The 9,740-nt window shown below is 42.6% G+C and overlaps 1 protein-coding gene and 1 pseudogene across 2 annotated transcripts in view; one reads left to right on the top strand and one right to left on the bottom strand.

Annotated features, from left to right (window-relative positions):
* Positions 1-84: 84 nt before the first annotated feature.
* FRMPD3 (FERM and PDZ domain containing 3) overlaps positions 85-9,740 on the top strand; it is a 124,423-nt gene continuing 114,767 nt past the window's right edge. For both annotated transcript variants that reach the window (XM_039879742.1, XM_039879740.1), the window contains exon 1: positions 85-482. The gene's annotated coding sequence lies outside the window, so the exon portion shown is untranslated. The remainder of the gene's footprint in view (positions 483-9,740) is intronic.
* LOC120616389 (uncharacterized) lies at positions 3,137-3,255 on the bottom strand (annotated as a pseudogene).

The raw sequence follows: 9,740 nt of genomic DNA, 5'->3' as shown, positions 1-9,740 counted from the left end.
GAAACTTGGGCCCTACAGAAATAAATCAAAAATGTACTCCTTATTTTTTAACTGCCAAATAATTAAATAGCCTACCCCAGAGCCTTGGGAGGAGGGATAGTACATACACCAATGTACAGAGACAAGGTAATGCTGATATCACCCTTGCAGATCAACCAACTGACCCACATCATCATGGATATCACAGTCACCAGTCTTGGGTAGAGAACTGAAGGATGCCAGAGCTTGGGATTTCTATAGACCTAGCCAATGAGCATAGCCCAAGACCCAAGTCAATTTTTAAGGTTCCTGGAGTCTTCATCCCACACCCACCTCTCCATCCAACATGGAGCCTGCAGCTTCCTCAGTGGACCATGGCAACAATGATTCTGCCAAGGTCAAAGATTGTCCAGCAGCCCTGATATATTCATTGGGCTCTGAGAAAGTCCAAGATTATTTAGTTGCCTCAATAAGAACTTGCTTCAGCTGCTGAATCAGATCAGGTAAGAACTACTCTCAGCTCCATTCTATTTATGCTCATTCATAAAACCTCTCTCCCTCTACCTTACCCCAGCTCATCTTTCTTCCTGTCTTCTCTTCTGTTCTTCCCTCCCTGCTCTGTCTCTTCCAGCATACATTTATTCTCCGTGTCAATCAAACATTGGCCCCTGCAGCCCATTGTGTCTCAGACTGATCACTTAAGCAGCATTATTGATCATTAAGAGGTGGGAGTGTATTGACAACTAGAGATCCAACAGCCAATTGGCTGGCTAGATCTCTCTGGGCAGCCTCAGCTCCTCAACTGCCTGTAACATCTTTTGAGAAAGGAGAGGGAATAGACAGAGAAGATTCTCAGGGGGCCTTCATTCATCTCATTATTCCTTCATTTTGGAGTTAAAGCAAGGGAACAAGAGTCTGTTGAGCGCTCCTGGGTCTAGCTCAATACCAATGTTATGGTGGGAAGGGGAGAGCAAAGAGCCTGCTCTTTACAAAGTCATAATTTATCAGAAAAATAATACTTACTTTTATGAAGCAACTAAGAATAATACAAGTTGGGAAACAATTATATACTATATTATATACTCTAAACAGTAAGCACTGTGGGGTTTCAGGGCACAGAGAAAGCCAGCAGCGTAGGCTGGAATGGAAGGAGAAAGCTTCTCAGAAGAGGTTGAGCTTGAGTTAGATTTTGAATATTGTGTGAGATTGAGATTGTTGACTAGAAAAGGAGCAGGCTTCCGAGGGTGGGGGGTATAGTTAGGGAAAAGGCTGGAGGTGGAGGTGGTCATGGCATGATCAAACAAGGGTGAGAAGGAGGTCTGACTAGAGATGCGGGATCATGGAGGTGCAGTGGGGGAAAACTGGCTTACTAGGTAAGGTAAGGGGTGTCTGGATTTCGAGGGCCTTTGATATCAGCAAGAGGAGTTTGGACTTGGGAACATCCTGGAGGGCTGCTGGACAATTAATGCAAAGTATTTAGAATGGTTAGCTACACAATAGGAAGCAGACTTGTCTGAAATAAAGAAGGATTGAGACCAGTTTATAAAATGCTACAGCAATGCAAGTGAGAGGTAATTAGGGTGTTGGCAGTAGGCATAGAGAGGAGGGTCAGATCCAAAAGACACTTAAAGCATTGGTCTGGCTGGTAAACCACAAAGTAGATTATCTTGACTTGTTTTTATCTCACCTCCTCTCTCCTCTTAGCCTGAATACTTACGCATTCTTTGTCTCTTGCCCCCAGGGTGGAATTTCACTGGTGCTAAGAAGACAATGGGTTAATCAGTTAACCAAAACAAGTAAAGTAGATTTGTACCAGGGCCTTCAATGCCTTCTATGCCGTGGACTGAAGGAATGAACAATGGGGCTGTAGAATCCAGTATAGAGATGACAGCTGAGACCCCCCACAGAGCGTTTAGAGGCAGGGGCTGTCTGTTTCAAGCTCCCAAGATATCAAAGAGCTGCTGAGAGCAAGGAGACACCTTTCAACTTCCCTGGTAGAATCCACCCAAAAACTTTCTTTCAGCACTTGAGATCTTCCCAATGGAGGTCACACCCGGGCCAGAGCATGGCCAGAGCTACCACAGCACTTTAATGCCAGTTGGAGTCTTGTTGTTACAGCTAGCATGAGAGAAATAAGCGAGGAGTCCACAAGTGGGTGGGAGGGTGATAGTAGAGGCCTCTGCCTTCTCATTTGCTTCCCCCACCAGCTCTCTCCTCCCTGCCCAGCCCATTGAATTTCAGCCCTGGGCAGGTGTCTGGGCCTAGTGCCCCACCCTGGGGTTGGAGGAGAGTAGAGAACTGCAGATAATGGTTTTTCTTGTGGGAAGGAATGATGCCTTCTTAAGATGAATGAGTGGAGAGTAAATCTGCCAAGGCTGTGGGTTCCTAACCACCAAGAGAGCTCAGCTCTGGGGGCAGGACCACCCAAACAGACCTCTCTTTCCTTGTGATCCAAACCCACTGGGAAACAGGAACAGATGGTTAGACTAGTGGATGAACATATGTGCACATGTATGTGCCCGTGTGTGTGCACATGTGCACACGCATGCACACACACACAGACTGCATAGTCTGTTGACCAATGGTCTCCAGCATTTCACTGCTGAAGATTTCTGTTCTGATTTTCAATCAGTCTTCTGGGTGCTGGTTTGAGGTAGTGGCGATGGTTGGAAGGAGGGTGGCTAAGAAGTGGGCAGATGTCCCAAGTAGAAGATGCCTATGGAGGTGGGGAATTGGGAAGAGGGATTGCAAGTCGCTGACTACAGGAATTGTCCTATTTACAATCCTTCACATGGAAAAGCCCATTGAAAGTGGAAAGAAGAGAGCATGGTGGCAACAACTAGCTCGGGAGCCAACCAGATAAGTGCCAAGACCTTTTAATTTGGAAATCCTGCTGCAATCTGCACTCATTGTTTCTCTCCCAAGTTTTGTCTTATATCTATACATTTTTCCCATCAGTAATTGTTCTCTTTGTCTTCCCACTTCTAACCCAGACACAAGCAAGTCAATTATAGATGCTTTTCCAGTTGATACATGAGTAAACTGAGGTACCCAGATTAATAATTTTTTTAGACGAGGCAACCTTTGGTTGACCTCACAGATTGCAAGGACCTTGTCAGCTTATAATCCCTTATTTTTATTTTTATTTTATTTTTTACACCTACAGCAATTGGTCTTCCTAGGTGGTCTCCCATCCAAGTACTAACCAGGCCCTACCCTGCTTAGCTTCTGAGATCAGACAGGATCGGGCTCGTTCAAGGTGGCATGGCCGTAGACCCCAGAATAATTTTTAATGGGACTTGCTTCCATCCTATGTTAAGATGGCCAGTAGTCTGGATCTTGAGGTTGTGGGATGGGACTCACTCACAGGGATGACGAGGGTGCTGTGTGTTACACTGCTTCTGTTGCCACCATCAGTGAAATCACAAAGAATGCAGATATGATTAAGAAAGCCAGTGTTGTTCCATATTCATCTTGTCACCTACACTCAAGCTGTAATCTTTCTAATATGTAGGGAAATCATTCACTGACAAAGAAAGAGGAGGGAGATTTTTAAACAGACCTACCAGCCTACTGTTGCCACCTTGTTTAGAGTCTGTCACCTGCAAAGTCCAAATCGGAATTGGCTGTTAGATCTATTTCCCCAGTCTTTTTTTTTTTTTTTCTTCTTCTTCTTCCCTCTCTAGAAGTTTCCACATTCAGTCTAAATACAGTTTGTCCTGCTTTGGAATTCTGGGTGATTGCTGAAAATGATAACACCTGGCCTTTAACCTGAATTCCAGTTCCATTTCATTATTCTCTTTAAGTACATTTTCTCTTTGAAGTTTACCATCACTTTAAAGTTGCCACAACTAAGACCAAATTCAAGATTTCCTCTCCAACCTTACCCTCCATGCTGATTCCCAGCCCTGAGCCTTTCCTTGAATCTCTATCTCTATTAGTGTCACTATCACTCTTTCAATAGCCCATAGACTGAGCCTTAGAATCAGTCACCTCCTCCCCCAACATGTCAACACCGCGGCTTGGCAGTTCATCTGTCACAAGTAACTCACAAGTTCTTGCCTTCTTGACCATTCCCTCTGCTGCCATCATAGCCCATACTCTCCTCACCTCACACATGAATTACTACAGCAGCATTGTGACTGGTCTTTCTGCATGCTGCCTCCTCCCCACCAAGTGATCCTTCAACACTGCTGCCAAAGGAATTAAAGGAGTTAAAAAATCTTTCATTATGTCACTTCCCTGCTCAAGAGCCTATTATAGCTCCCTTTTGCTTATGATATCAAATAGAAATTCCTCTCCCTGGTATCTGAGGCTTGCCTTCCACTCTGACTTATTTCTTCCTGATCCCCAAGTTCCACTAGTCACCTTATTCTCCCTGTCCTGCTGTATCCCACTCAGAGCTTGCTCCTCTCTTTGTGTACTCATCTTACTGCTTTCCCACCAGCCTACAATAGCCCCCTTTTCTCCACCTCTGCAAATCCTTCCGTCACATCCTCTAACAAGCTCAAGTCCAGCCTCTGCTGTGAAGCCTTTCCTGATCATTCTAGCTCTCATTGGTTGCCCTGTCTTTTAATTATAAATTTTTCCTGATTATTAAAGTAATACCTATACATAGTGGGAAAATTTTGAGAATGGAGAAAAATACAGAAAAATAAGATAGTCACTTACAGTCCTTCCTCTTCCATTTTAGAATTTAGACCGTTTTCCCACCACAATTTAGCTTTCGATTACACTGTCTCATATTGCCTTCACTTCCTATATGTTCACCTTTTTCCTCAGTTAAAGAGTGAATTCTTCAGGGGCCCCTTTGATCCATGTGTCTGTCATGCTGGACACACAAACACATTGGAGGGACTCAACAAACCCTTGTTAGTGGATGAAGGTGAGATAAGCCATACATCATCCATCTATACCAGCCCCTCATTGCCATGAGAAGAAGCGTGCATGCCTAGATAGCCAACCATAGCTCTGCAAATTCCTCTTCCAGAGATGTAGCAAGAGAGAGGGGACTACACATTAAGAGAGAGCTGAGAGTTCAGGGTTCATAATGCCCTTGAATTCTGCTGCCTCTGATGACTTAACCCCCTTGTGGGGTGCTGTTTTTTCCCCTGAAGGAAGCCTCTGGCTTTGAGGTAAGATCTTTAACTCATCCTGGTGGCCAGAATGAGCTTTTCCTAATATGTTGGCATTTAGTTGCAAGAATCAATAATTGTTCCCTTTTGCCCATCATATCAAATTGAAATCTTCCATCCTGGCCTTCGAAGACCATCTGCCAGTTCACTTTCCTTCCCTTTCCCATCTCGTTAAGGTATCTCTCATGTTTTCCCTAATTAACCCTTTCACTTGAGCCAAGCTAGCCAGTGCACCATACTCTCAAAAAGTAACTTCTCTAATGCAAGGATGTATGACAGAAGGTTATTTGCTATCTACCATCACCCCACCTTAGTCCTAGGCCCTGTGCAGCCTAGATCCTCTATCTTGAATCTTGTCCTTTTTTTTCTCCACCACAGAGGTTCATGGCCCAATCAATATGTGCTGTCATTGACCTCAGGCTCAGTGTGCAACTTTCTCAGTCCTTGTGTAGTCATTTTGTATTAAAATATCAATATGTGCTTTCAATTATATTGTTGTATGAAAGTGTTCCTTAGCTAGTTCCTATTTGGGTTCTGTAAACATTAGGCAGAATGTGTACTCTGGAGCCGGGCTTACCACTTACTGCATTTTGTGATTTCAAAGACACAATTTTAACATTTCTAAAACTGAAATGCTTCTTACAATCCGTGATGCATTGTAGTTTAGTTGGAGGCATTTTTTTTTTCTCAGAGAAACCTAAGAAAATATTGCCTCACATCTAGAGTCAGTGAAAAATACGGTACTAAGATATTTAACCTCTCTGAGGCCCAGCCCTTTTGTCTACAAAATACTTACATCAGAGGGGTGTTGTCATGAGGATTCAAAGATAATATTTATATAGCACTTAGCATAGGGCCAGACACTTTGGTGGAGGCTCAATAAATGTCAGCCATTGTAATTCCCCAACTTTATAAACTATAAACCCCTCAAGGGCAGGAACATGTTTTTTTCTCTTCTAGAAGATGGTATGATGTGAAGGGTGGAAAAAGTTTCCCTTTCCAAAAATATCTTCTTTACTAGACTGCCAGACAGCTGAAATTTCAACATTAATCACTCCTTTGCATTAAGGCATTATCTCCTGAAGACCTGTTAAAATGCAAATATGTCACTTGGGATGGCAACACATTAATTCATTAGCATTCATGATCTCATTAGTGCAGATCAGTATATCAGATTAACTAACAGGCACCAAGAAAACCTTGAGAGCCCTACCTAGTAAGGAGACTAGTGAAATACATGACTAAAAGTGGGAGTGGAGGAGTAAGGGGGTCAGGAGCTTGGGGCCACCTCCAATCTGCTCTTGCATTTGAGAGTTTTCTTTGTTGACAAGATTTTGACTCTGGTCTGTGGTAAACTAGGGAGGATCTGAGTGACAGAGACAACATGAGTGGGAAGAAATGTGAGATTGGAAGAAAGATCGGTCCTTAAAGGTCATCTAGTTCAGTCTCCCCCTCAGATTTTTAACTCATCAGTAGGGCATTCACTGCCTCCTAGGGTAGCTTATTCCATTGTTGAACAAGTCTAATTAGAATATTTTTTTTTTATTTTGAGCTGAAAACAACAGCCTTCCAGTAACTTATTTTCTTCTTCTTCTTGACAGTCTCTTTAAAATAGTCATGGGCCACTTAGTGATGGGGATATGTTCTGAGAAAAGTGTCATTAGGTGATTTTGTCATCGTATGAACATCATAGTGTTAACTTACACAAACCTAGGTGGCATAGCCTATTGCATCAAGGCTACAAGCCTGTACAGCATGTTATTGTACAAAATCACGTGAAATTAAATCAAGCACAAGAGAAAATGATGCAATCAGGAGACACAATAAACACGAGATATATGAGGCTGCTGCCAGCATAACACAGCATACATACTGTTTTACAGCAAACATTTTTTTGTAAGTAGAAAGAGTACACTCTAAAATAACAATAAAGTATACTATAGTAAATATATAAACCAGTAACATAGCTATTTATTATCATTATCAAGTAGTATGTACTGTATACATAATTGTACATGCTATATTTTTGTAAGACTAGCAGCACAGTAGGTTTGTTTATGCCAGTATCACCATGGATGCATGAGTAATGTGTTGTGCTATGACATTATGACATCTACATCACTAGGCAATAGGAATTTTTTAGCTCTATTCTAATCTTATGGGGCCAATGTTGTATAATGCAGTCCATCGTTGACTGAAATGTCGTTATGCAGCACATGACTATATCTGAGTATAGCTATCACATTTCTTTCTTCAAGTCTGTCTTTTTACTTTTATTTTACCTTTTTGGATAAATCTACCTAATTTGCTTAATGATTCCTTTTGTGGTATGATACCACAACTGAGCTTCTTAACTTGAAGGTCCATGAACCTCCTGAAATTGTATGTAAAATGTTGGCTAAGTGTACCTACATGTCTTCCCCCAGGGTTCATAGCTTTAAACAGTGATAACAGTTTGGAAATAGTGATAACAGTGGTCCAGGACCTAGGAGAGGCCTTAGCCTATTGACTTTATAGCATCTCAATTACTTTGGTAACACTCCAATTTGTGAAGATTCTTCTTAGGGGTCCTGCCCAGAACTGAATAGTCTTCCTGGGGTGCTCTAACCAGTACAGAGTACAGTGGACACAGTGCTTTTATGACCACTTTGGTATTGCACAGTTCTCACTTTTGCAGAACTCTCAGTTTAATGGATGAATGTAAACATCTTGTTCCCTGGTAACTAACCCTTACCAAGATTAAGTCACCTTTTTCAAAAGAGCAGCTTGCAGCCTACCCCTCACCTCACCACACTGAAGAGCATCTTAGTTCTTTCAACAAGAGCTAGTGGAGGTTCCTTATAGGGATTTGTCTAGTCATCCTACTTAGAAAGTTAGCAGAGCAGCAGTGTGACTGGCCACAGCTCTCAAGTTTTCTCTAGTGCCCCCATTTTCTAAATTCTGTGCACTGTAAAGAAGTGCTTGGTTTGCACACATAGATGAGAAAATCGAGAGGGGACTGGGGCTTACTGCTCGCCTTTTTTGAGGCAATAGGCCCAGGGGGCTTTAGAGAATGGAGTTTGAGGGAATGGCGATATCAGTGGAGAACAAAGTCACAAATGTCAAATGCTTGAGGAATAACGAGCTCTTAAACATGAGTATGCCAACATGAGAAATAGACGTATCTTGGGGAGATAGACTCTCCTCCATTTACTTCATTCTAGTTACCCAGACAATGCACAAAAAAGTTAAATATTAAAGGTACTTGGGCCTATATGGGATAGGAGCAGGGCAACTGGTGAATGGTAATTGCCTATAATGTGTGACATGGGACAGTCATACTGCCAGGGTCCTGTGATCAAAAATATCTCCCTTACAACCTATTGGTTAATCCAGTCTAACTATCACCACCTCTACTAACTGTAAGGGTACCTACTTTCTCACCATCACAGTCACTCTTTTAGGTGTAAGTACTGAAGACTGTTGTGAAAATGCGACTATGTTATCTGAGAGGGGAAATACATCAAATAAAACACTCGTCCTGTAAGCTGCTCTACAAAAAGAAAAAAAAAGATTCTATGGCCAAATAAGTTTGAGAAATGCTTTATCCTCCTCTTAGATCTTCACAATGCATATTAGCATATTAAAGGCTATGAGAAGTCCTACAGTAGAGAAACCTGCTAACATTTTTTAAGGTTTCCAATATGCATTTGACCACAGATCACCATCCTCTTTTCTTCCTCAAACACAGTCTATTAACATTCTCACAGCAGCTTTGGAGAACTCAGCTTTCAACCATGACCTACTGTTTTGCACCTGGCTGCACAAATGATTCAATGTACCCAAGGTTCTGCAGAAATGAGACAAGGATGGGTGAATTTTGTTGTGAATTGGCTATACAAGACTCCTGAGATGGGGAGAAAGTACTGGGTGTTTGAGAGAAGGGATCTTAAAATGGGGAAGAAAACAAGACAGAGAATGCTGAAGACGAGCTTTCCCCTACCTCACAGTTTTCCCACTGGCCAGCCCTGGTAGATGCCATGCTCCTAGCTCTGAGCCATCAGTGAACAAAGCAGAGCAGCTTTGTCTGGGCCAGGACACTGCAGGGCCATTTGTGGTCATCGGTTTTACAGCTGGGACTTTCCACTTTCATTCCCTGACCACTGCTTTCCATTCCCTCTGTTGGCTTCTGACACAGTTTCAATTTCTCTGTCTATTAGTTGATCCATTTCATATGGGTCTTGTTCTTTCCTCTTCACTTCAGTGAGACTGAGGAGGCTTTCGAGTTTGCCAAAGGGAGGAACGAGAGGATGGAGTCGGGGGAAATGCAAGGAAAAGAACATGGCCTCTTCTGCAGGGCCTGGGGCGAGTCTATATTTTTCTCGCACACTCAGAGCAGGAATGGGCACTCCTATGTCATCATAGGAAAACCCGGAGGCAGGTAAAACTCCTACCTTTTGCCAAGAGCATTTAGGAGGAGTTGAGGGTCGGAAAGGCAGGGGATGCCCTCTGAGAACCAAAAGGACACAGGGTGAAGTAGTCCAGCTGGTATCTGTTGAAAGTGGTTCAGGTTGGAGAAATAGATAGATGATAGATAGATGATAGATAGATAGATAGATAGATACATAGATACATAGATACATAGAT

This window comes from Pteropus medius, unplaced genomic scaffold (genome assembly GCF_902729225.1).
Source record: "Pteropus medius unplaced genomic scaffold, Ma_sr-lr_union100, whole genome shotgun sequence".
In the NCBI taxonomy this organism is placed as follows: Eukaryota; Metazoa; Chordata; class Mammalia; order Chiroptera; family Pteropodidae; genus Pteropus; species Pteropus medius.
This window is presented reverse-complemented; position numbering and strand designations above follow the sequence as displayed.